This window comes from Oryctolagus cuniculus, chromosome 11 (genome assembly GCF_051225735.1).
Source record: "Oryctolagus cuniculus isolate XC-2025 breed Fujian yellow rabbit chromosome 11, ASM5122573v1, whole genome shotgun sequence".
NCBI lineage: Eukaryota > Metazoa > Chordata > Mammalia > Lagomorpha > Leporidae > Oryctolagus > Oryctolagus cuniculus.
This window is the reverse complement of record NC_142877.1, coordinates 13411524-13433314: the sequence shown is the minus strand read 5'-3', so window position 1 is coordinate 13433314 and position 21791 is coordinate 13411524. Positions and strand designations below refer to the sequence as shown.

The 21791-nt window shown below is 48.0% G+C and overlaps 1 protein-coding gene across 3 annotated transcripts in view; it reads right to left on the bottom strand.

Annotated features, from left to right (window-relative positions):
• The window catches only part of NCOA5 (nuclear receptor coactivator 5), a 35385-nt gene extending 27906 nt beyond the window's left edge, over nucleotides 1–7479 (bottom strand). Inside the window, exon 1 of one of the 3 annotated variants that reach the window (XM_051844983.3) lies at nucleotides 7307–7479. The gene's annotated coding sequence lies outside the window, so the exon portion shown is untranslated. The remainder of the gene's footprint in view (nucleotides 1–7306) is intronic. The other 2 variants (XM_002721198.6, XM_008274783.5) reach the window with 2 other exon arrangements.
• Between the last annotated feature and the right edge of the window lie 14312 nt (nucleotides 7480–21791).

The window sequence follows — 21791 nt, the reverse complement described above, 5'->3', positions numbered from 1 at the left end:
GGCGCTGTGGTGTGGCGGGTAAGGCCACCACCTGCAGTGCCGGCATCCCATACGGGCACTGGTTCTAGTTCCAGCTGCTCCACTTCCGATCCAACTCTCTGTCATGGCCTGGGAAAGCAGTAGAGGATGGCCCAAATCCTTGGGCCCCTGCACCCACATGGGAGACCTGGAGGAAGCTCCTGGCTTCGGATCAGCCCAGCTCCTGCCGTTGTGGCCCACTGGGGAGTGAACCAGCGGATGGAAGACCTTTCCCTTTCTCCGCCTCTCCTCTCTTTGTGTAACTCTCACTTTCAAATAAATCTTTTTTAAAAATTGATACTTTACCTGTGTTAGCTATGTTGAGGCTGATTCAAGGAGAAAATCAGCCAAGAGAAAAAAACTCACTAATTGTGATTCCCAAAGGTCAAGATAATATAAACTAGTAAAAACATCTGAACTACAAAAATATCAAAATATGGGTTTGTTTAAAACAGGTGAAAGTTTAACTAAACTGTACAAGTGGAGAACTATGATGATCTTGAAAAGGATAGCTTATAATCGGTACATCATATGCACCATTCAAGTATTTGCCAATGCCTCCTATGTGTCATACACAGTACTAGGCCTTTAATAACGTGGAAACGATACAGCTGAAGTCCTTGACTTAAAGGAGATCACTATTTAATAAAAGAGAGGGACAGGCCGGCGCCACGGCTCACTAGGCTAATCCTCCGCCTTGCGGCGCCGGCACACCGGGTTCTAGTCCCGGTCGGGGCGCTGGATTCTGTCCCGGTTGCCCCTCTTCCAGGCCAGCTCTCTGTTGTGGCCCGGGAGTGCAGTGGAGGATGGCCCAGGTGCTTGGGCCCTGCACCCCATGGGAGACCAGGAGAAGCACCTGGCTCCTGCCATCGGATCAGCGCAGTGCGCCGGCCGCAGCGCGCCAGCCGCGGCGGCCATTGGAGGGTGAACCAACAGCAAAGGAAGACCTTTCTCTCCGTCTCTCTCTCTCACTGTCCACTCTGCCTGTCAAAAAAAAAAAAAATAAATAAAAAAAAAATAAAAGAGAGGGACAGTTCTCAGGTAGTTACAGTATAATCTGAAGTGGGTGACATTATCATCTCTGAAGAACGGAGGCCTGTGTACGTGTGTAGAAGGGGAGAGGAGCAGGGAACACAGCAAACTGGCAAGAAGGTACCCGTGTGCCTGAGGGGGAGGGGAGGGGAGAGGAGGGGGAAGGGGAGAGGGGGAAGGAAAGCCTAATGGTAACATCTACACTGGCTCTTGAGGCATAAGGAGGAGCTGTTATCAAAAAGAGGTTGGAGGGGGCTGGTGTTGGGGCGCAGAGGGTAAAGCTGTTGCTGGCAACGCTGATGTCCATATGGGTACCAGGAGGTTTGCTGGTAGCAATGGCTGCTCCACTTCCAAACTAGCTCACTGCTAATGCACCTGGGAAAGCAGAAAATGGCCCAAGAATTTGGGTCCTTGCTACCCACGTGGGAGACCAGGATGGGCTGACCCCAGTTCCAGTTGTTACAGCTATTTGGGGAGTGAACCAGCAAATGGAAGATCTCTGTCTCTGTCTTGCCCTCTCTCCATCACTCTACCTTTCAAATAAATAAATAAATTTAAAGAAAAAGAAAAAGGTCATCCTAACTCATGCAAAGTAAAGGAATGCTTTGAAGGACATAGTAAGTTAGGAAAACTACAGGAAGTTTTAGTGCTGGGAACAAGGAGGCAAGAGGAAGAAAGAGAAGAATGAAAGATGAAGCCAGAGTTGGACCTGACTGAAATTTCTGTGAAAAATGAAGAAACAGGTGGCAACAGGGTCTGTTAGGAGGCTATGAACTAAACTGTCAGAAACAGTCTCAATGAAGTCAAATTAATGAAGCTTTACTGTATGGATATTATCTCCACAGGGGGAGGGGAGTATTTACACTTAAGACAATCAAAGCACTGATACTGCCCATTATAGAAATTTTCTTCAGGGACCACTGATTTGATACTGAAGGGAACAAGTGGGAGAAAACATTTATCCAGTCATCATTTTACCCTAACAAAATGGACTGATGGCTAGAGGAGTTGGTAATTAATAGCCAACAATTACTTCAATTCATTGTTCCAGAAAACAGACTACAAACCACCCTTCCTCACTTTTCAACATTAAAAATAAAAACCCTATAGTTAAAACCATAACATAAAATTCAATGCCTTGCTCATTTTTACAGGTACAATTCAATATCCCATTGTGCAAGGGATCTCCACAACTTTTTTATCTTGCAAAACCAAAACTCTAGGTCCATTAGAGAACACTTCCTATTTCTCTTTACGGATGTAAAGAATAAAACTTTCATTCCTTATATCACATTTCCTTAATAAAGACACCTCAGTACCACCTGGAAAGGGAGCTGAAAATCAGAGTCCCAGGTGCTGCCTCAAACTTTCAGAATCTGTGGACTGAACTTAGGAGTCTGTATTTTAGCAAATTTCTCAGGTAATTCTTGGCACATATTTAGGGCTCTATTATCTATTTATTGCTATGTATTCCTGCTTCTATATAATAACAAACACACAAATGTCCCATTTTGAAAGCTCTCTAAACCCCTGTGTTCATGGGGAAATAACTCATAATCTGTTACAAAGAAAGTATCATGGCAATGACTAAAGTCAACAAAAATATTAATAGTAAAAAAGTATAAGCACACTGCTATTTCCAGAGAAAATGGAGCCATCAGTCAAGTTTCTAGAGTGCTAAAGCTTTCTAAAATTTCTTTTTGCTGTTTTTAGAGTGCTAAAGTCAACGATAATTGTGACAATTCTGAGGTCACTGACCCCCTTCACTACAGGAGTGTTCGTTCGACCTATCAGTGCTTCCATCAACTCTTTTGTTTCATTGAACATTTAGAAGTATCCTGAGAAGTTAAGCTTCTTCCAACTACCTAGTTATAAAAAGGCAGGAAAAATGATAGCATGTTACCCTCTTCTCTGGTTAGGGACAGCAAACTGCCGAGTGAAGTTCTCTCTCAATTCCGCAAACCCGAGCTGTCAGTACTGTCTTGCTGATGGGGGCATAATTAAACACAACTCTTGGCAAAGGAGAACAGTCACACATAGGATTTCCTATCCACACAACTAAAAGCAAAGTGGAGCAATTCTGAAATTAATATGCAGACCATGAAGTCCTTGTTCTTAAGAAGGTAAAAGCACCCTGGAAGGCAATAAAATACTAAAAGCCACACAGATGTTCCAATTATTCCTTTTACTACTAGTTCAAACTATGAAACCAAAAATATTTTATAAAGTCTTACTTAAACCCACTAATGTATTGCAACCATAAATCAGAACTGTTAATTTGCATCAGCAATCTGTGGTGATGAGATTATTTTATTTCCCATGAAAACTCATTAAAATGGACAGAGTAAGGGGCTTTCAAACTTCCAATATACATATAACCCACCAGAGTGGCTTTTAAAAGGCAGATTGCCAGTGTTCCACTTCTACAGTCCAGTAAATTGGGAGGGGGACCGGGAACTCTAAGAATCTGTGTTTCCAACAAGTTGTTCTGGTGATTGATGCTTTTGGGTATCGGACTTAAATAAATGCTGTCCTAAGGTAAGTTTCCCAAAGGCTACAAAAGGTTCAGTTACACATTAGTAGTTATAAGTTTAAACATTTTATGAAAATTATGTTTCTCTAATTTTTGTCTTTTGGATATCAATAATAATTTTAAAAGATTAAAAATAAATCCCTTGTGTTTTCTCTGACCCTAAATACAGGTCATTGCCATTTCAATCTCTAACTGCAATGAATGTTAAGTATACTCACTTAAAGCCAAATTATTTGTAATCCAGAATTCTCAAAATCTCACCCATTTGCTGCAGGATCAGTCTAATCTTTAGTAATTCAATCATTCTAGACCCAAGCCAGGGACCACTAAAACTAAAGACACATGACCTCCATTTTCCACTGCAACTTAAGCTGTCTGGATTCTTGCCTAAAGGTGTCCTGTCTTTTTATAAGTCAACAATGCAGGGCCTGCACTATGGCGTACTGGGTAAAGTGGTAAAGCTGCTGCCTGCAGTGCCAGCATACCATATGGGCTCCAGTTCAAGTCCCAGGTGCTCCACTTCCGATCCAAATCTCTGCTATGGCCTGGGAAAGCAATATAAGATGGTCCAGGTCCTTGGGTCCCTGCACCCGCAGAGGAGACCTGGAAGAAGCTCCTGGCTCCTAGCTCCATACCAGCTCAGCTCTAGCTGTTGTGGCCATTTGGGGAGTGAACCAGTGGAATTAAGACCTCTTTCTCTCTCTGCCTTTCAAATAAATAGAATAAATAAATCTTTTAAAAAGTCAACAATGCTTTAAACATAAAATAAAGGGATACAAGGAAGAGTCCTATGATCTGGAACAGTTTCAACTGTTAAGAGAGTTATTACTTTCTTAACATAAAAGTAACTGGCCTAGCTGACCTAACAGCTCTTATTTTTTTGGTGATAAGATAAAGAACGAAAATGACCAGCCCTATAAATATTCATATCTGGTACTAATAAAACCACCATTTAAGAAGCAGCAGGCCTGCTGGTATTAAATATTTAGCTGTCAGTATACTTCATATTTCCCTAATGTGCTGAGGCTTTAGCCAGTGGCCTTACCCTGGTCCCTTCATTAATGTCTCTCACTAATGACAGTACACAGAGGGTGACTTCTACTGGGCACTGCCCCTTAACTCGTTGACAGGTTACTTCAACTCTGCTTATGCAGAATAGTCCAGAGGAACGTGTATGCTGTTCACAGAACCATTCTTTTGGCACTAGAAAGCTGGCATTGAGCTTCAGAGGCACGTGTTTCAGAGACACACAGAAATCATCAATACATCACAGGGTACTCGGAGCAAAGAGTATGGTCCAAGAATAGTGCATCTGGGGGAACACTGTCGCCTCAAAATGTCCACAGCAAGACCGGCGGAAAGGCACCCGGCCTTCCCTTTACGGGGATCTACACTGACGAGGTTAGCACACGGACGCCTTCAGACCCTCGCCACCACACCTCAGCACTGTCCGGTTCTGCTTCTTCCTCTCCACCAATATCCTGTCCTTCCTCTCCACCAATATCCTGAACGTGTTCTACCAGAAAATACATGAATTGGGCAAGAAAGCGAGTCTCTGTGAGCCATTATTTCATTTGCAGAAGAGATGTAACAATGCCAGTTGACAACATGATTGGCAGGAGCAAATGAGCTGGAATTTAGCACACGCACTGCTAGCTGTTATTACCACTGCCAATAATGAGTTTAGGAAGAGAAGCTTCATTCTTCACGTGGGGAGTCAAAAACAAGAGAACAAAGTACGCTGAAGGGGACAAAAGTAAATACACATCCTCCAAAAGGTTCTTATCCTGTCTCTCGTTTTCAAGGTGTTTCCGCTCAATTCCAACAATCTTCACAGCAGTAGAGAGCCTGCAAAGGCACCGCCACCTGCAGGCCGCAGACAGAGCGCGCCTGCAACGGGTATTCCACTGAGTTGCAAACCCTGCAGCCTTTTCTCACCCCAATTCAAAAGCCTTTCCAAAAGACGTGTATTCTCGGGTTTTCAGCGCTAGTAGCAGAGGCCCCATTTGCTGGAGTTCTGACACTGACTCCTGATTAAAACCAAATTCTCACTTCTCTGACTCACTGCTACTTAGAAATGTGAAGAAACCCACCTTAGCCTTCTGTAAATTCTACCTTGTGATCACACCAAAGCAATCCCAAAGGAATATGGATTTTTTTAACCGTGTGTGTGTGTGTGTGTGTGTGCACGCGCGTGTGTTTAGGGGAGTGAGCAGACTTGAATGACATCAGCTGACTTTGAGTGGATTAAAGTCCATTTGCTCTCACACTCACAAAAGTAAAGTATATGAGCAGACCATCAACTTATAACCCGTCCACACCCCGCCGACGCGGCGCTTACAGGCATCAACACTCGGCAGCCTACACCTGGAAGAACCCCTTCCACAGAGCCTTGCGATACGGTTCCTCCCAGCACATCCGCCAAGGACAACCAGTGTCCCGATGTCTCAGGCCAAGAGACCGTCGGGGAACGCGTGGAAGCTGACAGATGCGCTAAGGGGACGGCAAGGGAACCGCGATGGAGGAAACGGACGCGAAGCAGCCGAGAGATGCCCCACGCCCACCACGCTCTACGGCTTCCAACAGGCCGAGCCCAGCTCAGTGTCCACACTCGCGCCTGGCTCGTACAGAACCCGCGGGTACATCTGGAGGTCTCCAGAGCCGTCTTGTCTGGAACCCACTCGCAGGTGGCAGCCACATCACAGCGCTGGGAGAACACGGAGGCGGCGCGCCAGGGCACTGCTCGGCCAATCCCGAGGCCAGTTTACAACGAGGACGCTTACGAGACCAAGTCTCCTCCCGCAGGGTCCCAAGCCAGCAGGACGACCATCAACCCGCACGCCTGGGGCAGCGTCTCCCACAGCGTGGAACGCAGAATAACTCCAGGAGGAACAAGGACGCACTGTTGATTTGAATAGACAGGTATTTATTTATTTCTCATGCATTCGAAAACGAAGTGGCTTCCATTATATGGCTTGCGATCGCGGCTTCCGCCTTAAACATATTTAAGCAGGAGAAAGAGAGAGAGAGAGTCCGTTTCAAGAGTAAAACTCAACATTCGGTAAGCCCGTGGCCATACAGGGGGTACGCGGAGCGAAGGGGCAACGCGAGGGACTGGGGGGCGGGCCAGCCCCGGGCCAGCAGGTTCCGACGCCGGCTCGGTCGCTCGCTCCGCGGTGGCCTCGGCCACGGTTTCCTCCCGGTCTCCGGGCTCGGGGTCCGCGTCTATAAAACGAGGGGGTGTCACACGACAAGGAGACTCCGCGAGGATGCGGCCGGGGGGACGCCGCGCGGCGCTGCGCGTCCCGGACAGCGCCGGGGAGACCGACCGCCTGAGCCCGGTTCGAATCCCCACCGCGCCACCGACTCGCTGAGGCCCCGCAGGCGAACGACTGACCGTGTGGACAACGGGTGCGGGGTGTGCGGTCCTACCCTACAGAGCAGCCTCGCAGGCTCCTGACCGATGGCTCACGCACAGCCCCCGCGGCCGTGCACCTCAGCCCGCCCCGGGACTGCAGGGCCTCGGCCTGACGGAAGCCAAGAGCGGCCGCGCCCCGCACCGGGCATGCGCAGCCCCGCGCGCACCCGGGGAGCAGCCGCGGCCGCGCGTCAAGCGGGCCTCCCGCCTCAGCCTCCGCGTCCGCGTCCGGCCCGGGCCCCCGACAAACCGCCTGCCCATCAGCCCCGAGCCTTGGCGGACAGCCACCGCTTCCCGGCACTCACCGCTACCAGCGCGGCGGGCTCCCGGCCGCTCCTTCGCCTCAGGCCCGCCGCTGCTGCCTCCGCCTCAGCCCACCTGCCCGCCGTAGGACAAAGGCGCCACCAACCGACCGGCGCGGGCACGAGGCAATGGCGGCCGGGGCGGAGAGTGGAGATGGGGGCAGAGGGCGCGCACGCAGCGGCAGGCGCGGCGGTGTCGCGCGAGCGCGAGGGTTTACGGCAGGGCTGAGTTGGGGCGTCGATCTCCTTGGCGATGAGGGCGGGGGAGCGGCTCTCTGGCGGCGGTTGGGTTGCCTAGCAACGGCGTCCTCAGCTGCAGATAGGCCCGCGCCTGGTGCCCCCCGCCCCCAGCCCCGCGGCGGAGGACTTCCGCCGAGGCTGCTGCGTTCGGGGTGCGTTTGCTCCTGCCTCGCTGGAGAAAGCACGTTTCAACCCCCCCCCCCCAATACTCTGATTTAGTCTTGCATAAAACGAACGCGAAACCGCGGTCCCCCAGACGTCTGCGGATGTGTGCGCTGGACTCCCGCAACATCCCGATCCCCGAACAAAGAACGGCGGGGCGGCGGAGGGGCTTCACTTAAATCTACATTTCAGTAGGCCGTGTACCCTATTCGTTTCGCTGACAGGAAGCAAAAGGCTTCGGGAGATAGAGCCACAGGTTCTCCTTGAGTCATTTATTTCTTCCCGGAATCTTCACTCAACGTCAAAAACAAATTTCCTGGACTGTAACTGCGGACCGCGAAGCACGTGAAATGCTGTGTTGTTCGTTTAATCTACAGAATGCATTTGTCACAGGGAATGGGATTTGCTCGCACCCTATTCATCACAGCCAGAGCTACGGGGTCGAGAGGTGCTTTTCTTTAGCTGGGAAACCCGTCGGGCGCCATGGGGTCCTAGCTTTTTTCCTTGTGAATGGTGCGAGCTGGGTAGAAATGGTGGCCGCAGAATATAAGCGCTAGGTGTCTTCGACACCTGCCTTCCCACCCTCATTTGCCCACTGACTGTTCGCTACCTGCTTGTTACCGCGCCCTAAGGTTTGCGGTCGTGCACCTGCTCGCTGGGCGCTGTTCTGAGCAAATGCACACCCACCGCTCGGCTGTCTTGGAGACTGCGGTCTGTCGGAAAGATAGGGTTAGGCGTGTAACCACATTTGAGTCCGTCGACGCACACTGAGAATGCTGTGATGGGAAGAAACGGGACTTCTCAGAGCTGTCTCTGGAACCCGGTTTACTCACAGGCACAGTGGTTACCACAATTCCTACTTCACGAGACTGTTAGAGACGCAGACACGAAGTCTGCATCTCATTCCTTACTCTCATTCCTTCTGGAATGAGACAGGTATAAGACTAGGAAACTCTGTGAAGAATCATGCAAATTAGATCGTTAAGATCATGGCACTAAAGGCAAAACACTGTTGGTTTTAGGGGTTTATGGCAGCTCCTTAATCCTGCGCTTGAGTTGGGCAGTGGACATAAGCCAAAGGCTGTATTCACTGACTCTTTAGGAAGCATCGAAGGAGTGCTTGCTATGTGCAGGGTTTGTAGGTGGTGGAGCATAAGACAGACAAGGCCCTCGTCACCAGAGAGCTTACAACCTATCAGAATTGCAAGCAACGAGCAAATTGTAATATAATGTGCGACGAGTGTTTTGTGACAGAAGAGCAAGTGAATTCTGTAAGGAGAGAGTCATGTACACAGGCAAGTGCTCAGAACTTGGTGCCTTTCCATTTATATGTTTGCGTTACAAAATGGGGAACACTGGGGCCGCCGTAGTAGGTTAAGCATCTGCCCGCGGTGCCAGCATCCCATATGGGCACTGGTTCAAATCCCAGCTCCCTGCTGATGGCCTGGGAAGGCAGTAGGAGATGGCCTGGGTGCTTGGGCCCCTGCACCTGCATGGGAGACCAGGAGGAAGCTCCTGGCTTTGGATCAGCCATAGCAGTCATTTGGAGAGTGAACCAGCAGACAGGAAACTCTCTCTCTCTCTCTCTCTCTCTCTCTCTCTCTCTCTCTCTGTCATTATGCCTTTCAAATAAATGAACTAAATCTTAGAGAGAGACAGAGATACAAGCTGGTATTTGTTCACTCCATATCCCGTATCAGTGCCTGGGATTGAGTCTTGCTTCACCTTTCACTCCAGGTGCCTGCTAAGGCACATGTTGGGAGGTAGAGAAAGATAAGTTTATTTTTTTCTTAATTTGCATTTTCTGTGAATATATTGAAGACTTCTTGTATGCATGCATTTCAAATATTTTGCACCAAAATAAACTTCTTTCTAAAGTTTTATTTATTTATTTGAAACACAGTGTGACAGTGTGAGGGAGACATGTGCGCACGTGCACGCGTACACACACACACACACACAGACACCTTCCATCTACTGGTTCACTCCCCAAGTGCCTACAACAGCCAGGGCTGGGCCATCCTGAAGCTAAGACCCAGGAACTCCAGCCAGGTCTCCCATGTGAGTGGCAGGAACTCAAGTACTTGAGCCATCATCTGCTGCTTCCCAGGCTCATTAGCAGGGAGCTGGACCAAAGGCGGAGTGGCTGGGCCTGGCACTCTGCTATGGGATTGCAGACCTCCTAAGCCCACAACACCCACACCTAAACTTACCTTTTAATTTTATTTTCCCACGAACTTTGTAAAGGACCCTGGTACTCTCACGAACACTTTGTATATATCAGGAGAGGTATTTAAGAGCGCTTTGGTCAAATCAAAGCGGTGGTGATAGAAGTCAGAGCAGTGGTGCACTGATAGGATGATATATAAACTGGAAAGAAGCTGGACGGAACTTTCTAGGGGGACAAAAGTGTTCTTTATTTTGATCCCATAATGGTTACATGGAACATATACAGAAACATGCAAAGAGCTGTGTGTTTAAGACTGGGTGTTTTACTGTATGTAAAGTATACCTTGATGAAAATTTTTACAGAAGCAGTGAATTAAAGCTTTGGGGGGGGTCAAATGATTTTGATTCAGATCTTGGCTCTGTTCTTTAATAGCTATGTGAGTTTCTGTCTTTTTTTAAAGATTCATTTTATTTATTTGAAGGCAGAGTTAATGGGAGTGGAGGGGTGGGGAGATAGCTTTCATGTGATGGTTCACTCCCAATGGCTGAGCCAGGCTGAAGCCAGAAGCCTGGAACTCCATCCAGGTCTTCCAAATGGATGGCAAGGACTGAAGTACTTAGGCCATCTGCTGCTGCTTGCCCAAGTGCATTAGCAGGGAGCTGGAGTGGAGCAGCCTGGACTTGAACCTGCACTCGTATGGGATGCTGGTATCACAGGCAATGGTTTCACCTGCTGTGCCCAGATGCCTGCCCCACCCCATCTTCTTTCCTACATTCAGTATTTATTGAGTACCGACTCAGTTTACTGGTCAAGGTTCAAGGGACATATGATAAACAAGAAATAGGTGATTCATGCTTTCATAGAATTTCAGCCAAGCCACAGGTATCTATCTTGGGAACAGGGATGATAACATTTTAATCACAGGTCATTGTAAGAACTAAAAAGGGGACCAATGCTGTAACATAGCGGGTAAAGCTGCCACCTGCGGTGCCAGCATCCCTTATGGGCGCCGGTTCAAGGCCTGGTTGCTCCACTTCCAATCCAGCTCTCTGCTATGGCCTGAGAAAGCAGTAGAAGATGGCCCAAGTCCTTGGGCCCCTGCACCCACATGGGAACACCCGGAGGAAGCGCCTGGCTCCTGGATTCAAATCGGTGCAGCTCCAGCCATTGCAGCCAATTGGGGAGTGAACCAGAGGATGGAAGACCTCTTTCTCTCTCTGCATCTCCTTTTCTCTCTGTGTAACTCTGACTTTCAAATAAATAAAAAAAATTTAAAAAAAGAATTAAAGAGAACACGCAGGTAGAGTATCTGGGAAGCAATTGATGCTCAGAAATAAACAGCCTGACCAACTGTTTGTGGACCAGGGGACCCTGATGCTTAGGTTGTTCACAGCCAATGGGTTTACTGAGAAGTCAGAGCTGGAGCGCTTATTTAGCTTATTGTCTGATGTTCATTGCTCTGCTCAAGGAAGGCCCATGCGAGTTATGTTCCATGGGTTCTGTAGTGCGTGCTAATGTCTGCCTGCTGTATTTATAATTGAATGGTGACCTGACTTTGTAAACTTTTGGAGTGCACTTTCTTTCAGAACCTTTGGGCGCGTCTTCATTGTTTTGCGCACTGTTAGATATTTCGAGGTGGAAGGGAAGAGCTGTGCTGGGGCTGTGTGCAACCTTTGGTACAGACCTGGGCTCAGCGCTTGCTTCAGAGACTCGGAGGAATGGCGTTCCCAGATGCACTCCACCAAAACAGGGGTGTCTGGAGCCTTTGAGCAGATGCGGTGGCATTCAGAGTGCTGCAGCAATGCATCATGGGCCCAGGAAAATGGGAGCTGGGTGGTTTTCCACCCTCTGCTGAGAGCCCCTGGAGGCAGTAGGCGTGTCTGATCCCAGCTGTTCTTCTTTACTTTTTCCCAGGATAGTCACTTACTCTAGGGGATCGGTGAGACATCTCAGGGTTTTGTGGGTTCATCTGCCTTCCTGATATTCTTTTGTTTGGTAAGGTAAGAACCACACTTGATTCAGTCCGGAATCCTCTGTCTCTTTCCTTGGTGAATATGTATTTCTCCTCACCCCCAGTTCACATGTTGAGCCTTAATCCCCAGGGAGATGCTATTTAGAAGGAAGGCCTTTGGGAAGTAATTAGGTTTGGATGACGTGCGAAGGTAGAGTCCCTATAACAGGAAGCAGCAATCACAACTCTCCCCTGCCTTCCCCTCTCCTTTCCTCCCCTCCTCTCTCCTCTCTTCCCCTCCCCCCTTCACCTACAGGCTAGGAGGAGGGTCCTCACCAGGCACCGAATCTGCTCACACGTTGATCCCCAACTTCCCAGCCTTTAGAGTTGTGACAAATAAATGTTCTTTAAGCCACCTGGTTTACGGTGTTCTGTTAGAGCTGCCCAAGCTGCCCAAGACACTTGGTTCCCCTCTTTGATGTTCATTCCACAAAGCTGTACCCTTTCGGTTATTTGTTGAATTAATTCTCTTACTTTTTTGAATACCTTTTAATTTGTTTATTATTATTATTATTTGATTAATTTCCTTTATTGGGGAGGCGGAGAAATAGAAAGAGAGAGCTCCCATCTGCTAGTTCACTCCCCAAAGGCCAACAACAGCCAGTGCTGGGCTGGAGCCAAGGTTAGGAGACAGGAATGCAATCCCGGTCTCCTGTGTGGGTAACAGGAACCCAATTACTTTAGCCTTCACTGCTGCCTCCCAGGTGCACATTAGCAGGAAACTGGAATCAGGAGCTGGAATCTGGTATCAAACCCAGGACGCTGATGTGGGAGGCGGGTGTCTTAACAAGGGTCCTAACTGTTAGGCTGAATGCCTGCCCCTTTTCTCTTTTTAAAAATCTTTAACAGGGGGCCGGCACGGTGGCACAGAGGGTTAACACCCTGGCCTGTGGTGCCAGCATCCCATATGGGCACCGGTTCAAGACCTGGCTGCTCCACTTCTGATCCAGCTCTCTGCTACAGCCTGGGAAAGCAGTAGAAATGGCCCAAGTCCTTAGGCCCCTGCACCCGCATGGGAGACCCGGAAGAAGCTTCTGGCTTTGGATCGGCGCAGCTCCAGCTGTTGCAGCCAGTTGGGGAGTGAACCATTGGATGGAAGACCTCTCTCTCTGCCTCTCCTCTTTCTGTGTAACTCTGACTTTCAAACAAATCTTAAAAAAAATCTTTAACATTTGAATCTTGCATTAAAGTGCATAAAATGATATAATGCATACCTTTCCACTCACCACTGTGATTAGATAAGTGTAAATGCTTTAGCCAATTTGTTCGGAAATGAAAGGATTAGAGAATCAGCCAAGAACGGGACCCCCCTCTTCTTCCTGTCCCCCACCACCAGAGGTGATCACAGTCCTGAAATACATCCCCATGTATATTATATTTGTATTTTCTTATTTTTACTTTTTAAAATATTTATTTATTTGAAAGGCACAGTTAGAGAGAGAGATTTTCCACCCACTGATTCAGCCCTCAACTGGCCACAATGGCTAGGGTTGAGCCAGGCTCAGGAACCAGGAACTCCATCTGGGTCTCCCATGTGGGTGGCAGGTGATCAATTACCTGGGCCATCTTCCGCTGCTTTTCCAGGTGCATCAGCAGGGAGCTGGATTGGAAGTGAAGCAGCTGAGACTCAAACTGGCACTCATATGGGATGCTGGCATGGCAGGTGGGGGCTTAACCCAGGGTGCCACAACACTGACCCCTATATTTGTACTTTTATCATAAATATATGCTTCCATAAACTGTATAGCCTTGTTTCCTATGTTTCACTATGTTTTGTATATCTTTCAAAATTTGATTATTTTTAATTTTTTAAAAGATTTATTTATTTATTTGAAAGAGTTACAGTGAAAGAGGGAGAGACAGAGAGAGAAGAGAAAGATCTTCCATCTGTTGGTTCACTCCTCCTCAAATGGCTGCAACTAATCACCAGGTCTGGGCCAGGCCGAAGTCAGGAGCCAGTAGCTTCATCCACGTCTCCTACGTGAGTGCAGGGGCCCGCCATTTCTGGTGCCCCAGTGAAGATCCGTTTAAATCAGAAAGTGTCCGTATAGATCCAGCCACCAACTGTCCTTTCCCCAGCTCTCCTGGTGATCCTGATACACCTTAATCTTTGAGAACCACTGCTCTAATTTATTTGTTTTGCTTGCTGTCTGGCGTTGGACAGTGTGAGCCAGCCACAGTTAGCTGTTTTTCGTTTGCTTACAGATAACGCTGCATTGAACATGCTTGTACTTCCCTCCTTGGGTAGAAATGCCAGCACTTTCCAGGGTGCACGCTTAGGAGTGGGACTGCTGACTTCGTATTAGTTCATATCTTGAACTTCACAAGGTTTAGCAAAGATTAGTCTCCAAAGAAGTATTAAAGAGGCATGCAACTTCAGGCAGTTATAAGAAGTACTGTTTCTGGTACCTGTGTTGTGGCACAGCGGGTTAAGCTGCAGGCTGCAATACAAGCATTGCACATCTGAGCTCCAATTTGAGTCTCGGCTGCTCCACTTCCAATCCACTCCCTGCTAATGCACTTGGGAAAACAGCAGGAGATGGCCCACCTACCACCCACATGGGAGACTAGGATGGAGTTCCAGGCTCCTGGCTTTGTTGGGGCCATGTGGGGAGTGAACCAGTGGATGAAAGATTTCTTTCTCCCTCTCTGTGTATCTCTGCCTCTCTCTTTTACTCCGCCTTTCAAATAAATAAAACATTTTTAAACATTTATTTATTTATTTGAAAGTCAGAGTTACACAGAGAGAGAGGAGAGGTAGAGAGAGAGAGTTTTTCCATCCTTTGGTTCACTCCCCAGTTGGCCGCAATGGCCAGAGCTGCGCCAATCCAAAGCCAGGAGCCAGGAGCTTCTTCCAGGGCTCCCACATGGGTGCAGGGGCCCAAGAACTTGCATAGCAGAGAGCTGGATAGGAAATGGAGCAGCTGGGTCTCAAACTGGCACCCATATGGGATGCCAGTGCTTCAGGCCAGGGCGGTAAGCCGCTGCACCACAGCACCAGCCCCAAAACATCTTTTTTTTTGTTTGTTTTTTAAGAAGTACCATTTCTAAATATCTGATCCAACTTTTGACATCTTCAGACTTTGTTCATTTGTTTATTTTAGCCTCATGCTGGTAAAAATGATATCTGTGGGGACCATCGCTGTGGCATAGCAGGTATAGCCGCCGCCTGCAGTGCCAGCATCCCATATGGGCGCCGGTTCATTACGCGGCTGCTCCACTTCTGATCCAGCTGTCTGCTATGGCCTGGGAAAGCATTAGAAGATGGCTTGGTCCCCTGCACCTGCGTGGAAACACCCAGAGAAAACTCCTAGTTACTGGCTTCAGATCGACTTAGCTCTGGCTGTTGTGGCCAATTGGGGAGTGAACCATAGGATGGAAGACCTTTCTCTCTCTCTCTCTCTCTCTCTCTCTCTCTCTCTCTCTCTCTCTGCCTCTCCTGCTTTCTCTGTGTAGCTCTCACTTTCAAATAAATAAATAAATTTTAAAAGATGATACCTTTCTTGTTTTAACTGTAATTTCCCTCAAAATAGTGATATTGAGCATCTTATCTTGCAGGCTGCTCCGGTTTCTTCCTTTGGGAATGACTGTTGATGTTTCTGGCTCATTTTTCTGCTGGGTTTCTGTATGCTTTTATTAATCCCGAGCAATTCTTTGCATACTTTGGAGACTGATTTCACGCTGAGGGTAGGTTGTTGTTTCTTTCCTCTCTCTCTCTCTCTGTAGTTTGTTTCTTCACTTTGTTAATGGCACCTCCTCATTTAAAAGTTTTACATTTTAATGTAGTCATTATGGTTTATGGCACACTGTGTCTTACTTAGGAGTTCCTTTCCCAGTGTCCTATAGACAGTCTCCCTGGTAAATACTGTGATGATGTCCACTTAATAATGAGTCAGTTGAAGCAGAGAGAGCTTACATAACGTGCTCCAGGCCACAGAACCCTGGAGATGAGTGACTTGGGCTCTTGGCGCCGGGTTGTTCTGCACTCACAGTTTAGGAACATCTTGCCGTTCTGCTCCGCTGATTACCTCCTAAGATCTCTCAGCGCCTCTCTGTAGGTGGAGAGGCGCTCAGTGCTTGGACAGAACACAGGTTAAGTGCAGTCCTCATGTACTACACAATGGAACACTTGGCTCTATACTTCAGATTTTTTTTTTTTAAAAAATGATTTTTCAAGTAATTTCAGACTTACAGCAGAGTTGCAAAAACAGTACACAGGAATCCTGAATGCAGCTCCTTCCTCCTCCTCCTCCTCCTCCTCTTCCTCTCCCTCTTCCTTTCTTCTCCTCTTCCTCTCCCTCCCTCTCCTTTTCCCCCTCCCCCCTTCTCCTTCTTCCCCAGAATCCAGTCTGGGGTTGCACGCTGCCGTCAGTTTTCACATCTTGTGAGTCTCCCTGAATCACATCAGTTCTTCAGCCTTCCCCTTTGCTGACCCTAACATTTTTGAAGAGCACCAGCATTTGGGGCTCATCCGAGGTTTATTCATTGTTAGATTCGGGTTACGCATTTTTGGTTGGAATATGCAGAAGTTATGTTGTGTCCTTCCCAGGTAGTAGTTTTTTCTGAAAATCCTTTTGAACTGGATCCCCTGCAACTTCATGTGCATACCTGCATTTTTCCAGGTGGGGGAATTAATCTCTCATATTCAATTCTCAAAGAGGTTACACGAGCAAAATAAAGCCAAGACATTTCACATTCTTCCTTGCTGCTCTGCATGGGAGTCTTAGCCAGCAGTGATGTCTGAGAGGAGAGGACAGTGGCGTGGAGAGCCAGGCCGGAGGCACTGCAGCTCCACTTAGCAAGCTTCACAACCCACCAGGGCCCGCCTGTGCTGCCCTGCCTGGACTTCCCTGGTTTGTCTTGCAAAACTACAGGTTTCAGTTTACTGGGGGGAACTTGCCGCTTGAAGTCTTGGTGGATCAGAGCACAAGTTGGAATTAGCAGGGTCTATGTTCATGTCTCTGCTCCGCCGCTTCCCAGCTGGGCAAACTCGGGTTTGTTCTTTCGCATCCCTGCACCTGTGACAAGTGTGAAGTAAGGTAGTTGAGACGAGATAGCGGGGGTCACGCGTAAAGCCCCTGGAATCACAGCTGGCTCAGTGCGTGGGCTCATAAGCTCGTAGAGCTCATCTTCTCCAGGGCATGTATTGACATCATGGTTTGTGTCTTTTACAGATTTTCGTTCACTGTTTCCTAGACTCTTCCTAGAAAGCAGAGGCTCTTATGTTCTCATGGACTGCGCTGTTCACAGGTGGAACAAATGTCACTGGAAGCTGATCACTAAGTCCTGGGGCCCCAGGACATTGGAATGGGGGGGAGTGAAAGGCACTTTTTTGGTGATGGTATTGAGTTCCTAGTAATTGCCAACAGAGCTGAAATCTCAAGGAAATGTTCCTTAAACAAAATGGATCTGAATGGGAGTGCTGCTGCTGTTGTACAGTGAAAGAGGTGGCTCGGGGAACTCCGGAGTGTCCACCACGAAGTCCTTCCCAGCCATCAGAGAGCTCTCTGGCGGGGTCACCTGGTTTGGAGCCTGGCCAATGTAACACACACCTGTTTCAGTATAACTTTGTACAGCTGTGATCGTCAGCATAATGACCCCTCCAAAATGTCTGTGTCCTAATCCCTGGAGGCTGCGACCTGGCCACCTTCCCACGGCAACAAGAACATGATCCTGAGATGAGGAGATGGCAGGTGGCCCCATTGTGGTCACAGGCATCCTTATAAGGGAGAGGTAGGAGGCTGAGAGAAAAGGAGATGTGATGATTGGAAGGATGGAAGATGCTACACTGCTAGTTTGGAGACGTCCATAAGGCAAGGAAGGCAGGCAGCCTCCTGGAACTGGAAAAGGCAAGAAACCCGATTGTCCCCAAGAGCCCTCAGAAAGAATAATGCCATTCAGATCCATTTTTAAAAAAACATTTATTTATTTATTTATTTGAAAGGCAGAGCTACAGAGAAGCAGAGAGAGAGAGAGAGAGAGAGAGAGAGAGAGGTCTTCCATCCACTGGTTCACTCCCTAGATGGCCACAATGGCTGGAGCTGGGCTGATTTGAAGCCAGGAGCCAGGAGCTTCTTCCAGGTCTCCCAAGCAGGTACAGAGGCCCAAGGACCTGGGCCGTCTTCCACTGCTTTCCCAGACCATAGCAGAGAGCTGGATGGGAAATGGAGCAGCTGGGACTTGAACTGGCCTCCATGTGGGATGCCAGCACTGACGGTTAGCCCCCTCTGATCCATTTTTGACTTTAAACTTTCTTCTTCCCAGAAAGCCTAATAAGAATAGTTGTTTCCTTTTCCAATTTTACCATGGCTTACTTTTTTCCTTTTTAATAATTAGATCTTTAATCCAATTAAAAATGATTTCGATGGCTGAGGTCTCATCTTTGGTGATATTAGATTAATTAGATTCCTTCTCTCCCCGAGCTATCCCAACACAGAATAGCTCCCCAAGACCATTTTTTGTGTCTCTTGTGTATCATATGACATTCTTTTTTTTAAAAAAAATATTTATTTATTTATTTGGAAGTCAGAGTTACATAGAGAGAGCAGAGGCAGAGAGAGAGAGAGAGAGAGAGAGAGAGAGGTCTTCCATCCGCTGGTTCGATCCCCAATTGGCAGCAATGGCTGGAGCTGTGCCAATCCGAAACCAAGAGCCGGGAACTTCCTCTGGGTCTCCCACATGGGTACAAGGGCTCAAGGACTTGGGCCATTTCTACTGCTTTCCCAGACCATAGTAGAGAGCTGGATCAGAAGTGGAGCAGCTGGGTCTGAAACCGGCACCCATATGGGATGCTGGCTCTTCAGGCCAGGGCGTTAACCCACTGTGCCACAGCGCTGGCCCCCATCAGAGGACATTCTTTTCTAGGGGGGGTTACAATATCTCAATTCACTGTTGTTTCAATGATTATTGATCCAAATGGAAGATTTTTCACCATTCTGTTGCCAGAAACATGTGAAATGCACTTGAAACTATTTAAAGGAGATTTTCTTCAGTGAAGTAAATGAATTTTGTTTATACTACTCAGATGACCAGGCCATTGGATCATGGTATGGTAGAGCTGGGAGCACAGACTGTGGGTTTGGACAACCTGGGTTGAGATCCTGGCTGCCCACTAACCAGGTGACCTTGGACATGCCATCAACCTCCTCTCACCTTGGTCTGCTCCCTTGTAGCAGTGGAATGGTAACAGTACCCACCGCAGAAGATCAGTGTGCATGCACATGCATAGACATAGGCACACCACTTAGAACTATGCCACCACAGAGTGCTCGGTGAGCTTGCTGGGCGTGGTGTGTTAGCATGGTACTCCCTCCCGTAGGACTGCGTATGCCTCTTCTTGAATTACATCCATTAAGAAGCTGTATAATGGGATGTGAGGAGACTTTTCCTGTTACCTCCTAATCTGTGACTTTGGACACACAATTTGGGACAAGGTGCTACCCAATATATTGTAATGCAAAGGCCCTTAGCCTGAGGTTCATGAACCTGATAGGAAAAAGCCCACTTCCTCATTTTCACTTATCTCTAACTGAAATTATTTCTTTCTTATGAATGCAGGCTAATATTGCACATCAAGTATAGTCTGCTACATCGTCTCCAATAGAAATCAGATATTTCTAATAATTTTTGGAGTTTGTTTAGGATTTATTTGAAAGGCAGTCACAGAAAGAGGGATAGATAGAGAGCCACTGGTTCACTCCCCAGATGGCCACATCGGCCAGGGATAGGCCAGGCTGAATCCAGGAACCAGGAGCTTCTCTGGGTCTCCCATGTAGGTACAGGGGCCCAAGGACTTGGGCCATCTTCTACTGCTTTCCCAGGTCATAGCAGAGAGCTAGATCAGAAGTAGAGTAGCCAGGACTTGAACCAGCACCTATATGGGATGCCGGCACTGCAGGTGGTGGCTTAACATGTTACAGCACAACACCAGCCCCCTAACCTCATCACTTTACAGCTGTTGCAGATGTCTTGAATTACTGTTTGCATTCACCATCAGTTTAAAGTTATGAAGGCTTTGGGGGCAGGCACTGTGGGACACCTGCATCCCACAGTGGCATGGACGGCTTCACACCCTGGGTACTGGGCTTCCAGTCCAGCTTTCTGCTAATGGGCCTGGCTAGGCAGCAGATGACAGCCAAGAACTTGGGTCCCTGCATCCGTGTGAGACCAGGTTGGAATTCCTGACTCCTGGCTTCAGCCTGGCCCAGCTCTGGCTGTTGTGGGCATCTGAGAAGTGAACAAGTGGATGGAAGATCTCTCTACCTCTACCTCTACCTCTTCCTCTACCTCTACCTCTACCCCTCTCTCTCTCTCTATCTCTATCTCTATCTCTATCTCTATCTTTATCTCTCTACCTCTATCTCTACCTCTATGTTTCTCTACATCTACCTCTATCTCTACCTCTCTCTCCATCTCTATCTCTATCTCTCTCTGTCTCTGTCTCTATCTCTGCCTCTGCCTCTATCTCTACCTCTATCTCTATCTCTCTTACTCTGCCTTTAAAATAAATAAACAAATAAATAAATCTTAAAATTTTGGAGGCTTTAGAATTGCTGCTCACTCTTGGTATTTAATCTATTAATAAAGAAGCACGTATAGTGCTATGTCACACTTGCCTTAACATTTTGATTTCTGTATTTTGATATAATTGGTTTTCTTTGTAACTCTATTTTATTTTATACATTTACAGATTTCTTATGAGAATGCTCGTAGAATTCCCCAGAGAGGGGGCCAGCATTGTGGCACAGTGGTTAAAGCCACTGTCTGTGACTTTAACCTGTTGTACCATAGCACTGGCCCCATAAATCTTAAAAAAAAAAAGAATTCCCCAGATGGCTAGAGGATCCACAACACACTCATGCACACATATACATACAAACACACACACACACACACACACACACACAGGATTCCTGCTCTTAAGGAGGTAAGGAATCTCTGAGGTGAGAAGCCCTCCTCACTCTCCCTGGGGAGCACAAAGAGGTGAGGACTTTTCTGGGTCAGGCACTGTGCTGAGGGTTTTGTGTATTTATCTTTATTTAATCTTCCCAACACCTTGACGTAGGCTTTTTTTTTTTTTTTAAGATTTATTTATTTGTTTATTTTGACAGGCAGAGTTAAACAGTGAGAGAGAGAGAGAGACAGACAGAGAGAAAGGTCTTCCTTTTTCCGTTGGTTCATCCCCCAAGTGGCCACCACGGCCGGTGTGTTGTGGCCGGCGTGCTGCGCCGATCCAAAGCCAGGAGCCAGGTGCTTCCTCCTGGTCTCCCATGCGGGTGCAGGGCCCAAGCACTTGGGCCATCCTCCACTGCCTTCCTGGGCCACAGCAGAGAGCTGGACTGGAAGAGGAATGACCGGGACAGAGTCTGGCGCGCCGACTGGGACTAGAACCCGGGGTGCTGGCACCGCAGGTGGAGGATTAGCCTAGTGAGCTGTGGCGCCAGCCTATTTATTTATTTGGAAGTCAGTGTTACACACAGAGAGAAATAGAGGCAGAGAGAGAGAGAGAGAGAGAGAGAGAGGTGTTCCATCTGCTGATTCACTCCCCAATTGGCTGCAACGGCAAGAGCTACCCTGATCCGAAGGTAGGAGCCAGGAGCTTCTTCCAGGTCTCCCACGTGGGTGCAGGGCCCCAAGGACTTGTGCCATCTTCTACTGCTTTCCCAGATCATAGCAGAGAGCAGGATCAGAAGTGGAGCAGCCAAAACATGAACTGGCGCCTGTGTGGGATGCCGGCACTGCAGGCGGCAGCTTTACCTGCTACGCCACAGCACCGGCCCCAAGAAGTGGGTTTTTATTATTGTCCCCATTTTATAGAAGAAAATATTGAGGCTCAGAGGAGTGCGTGAATTGCTCATGGTCCCGGAGCAGTGACTGGTGCTGGATTCCATGCTCCGATAGCTGTG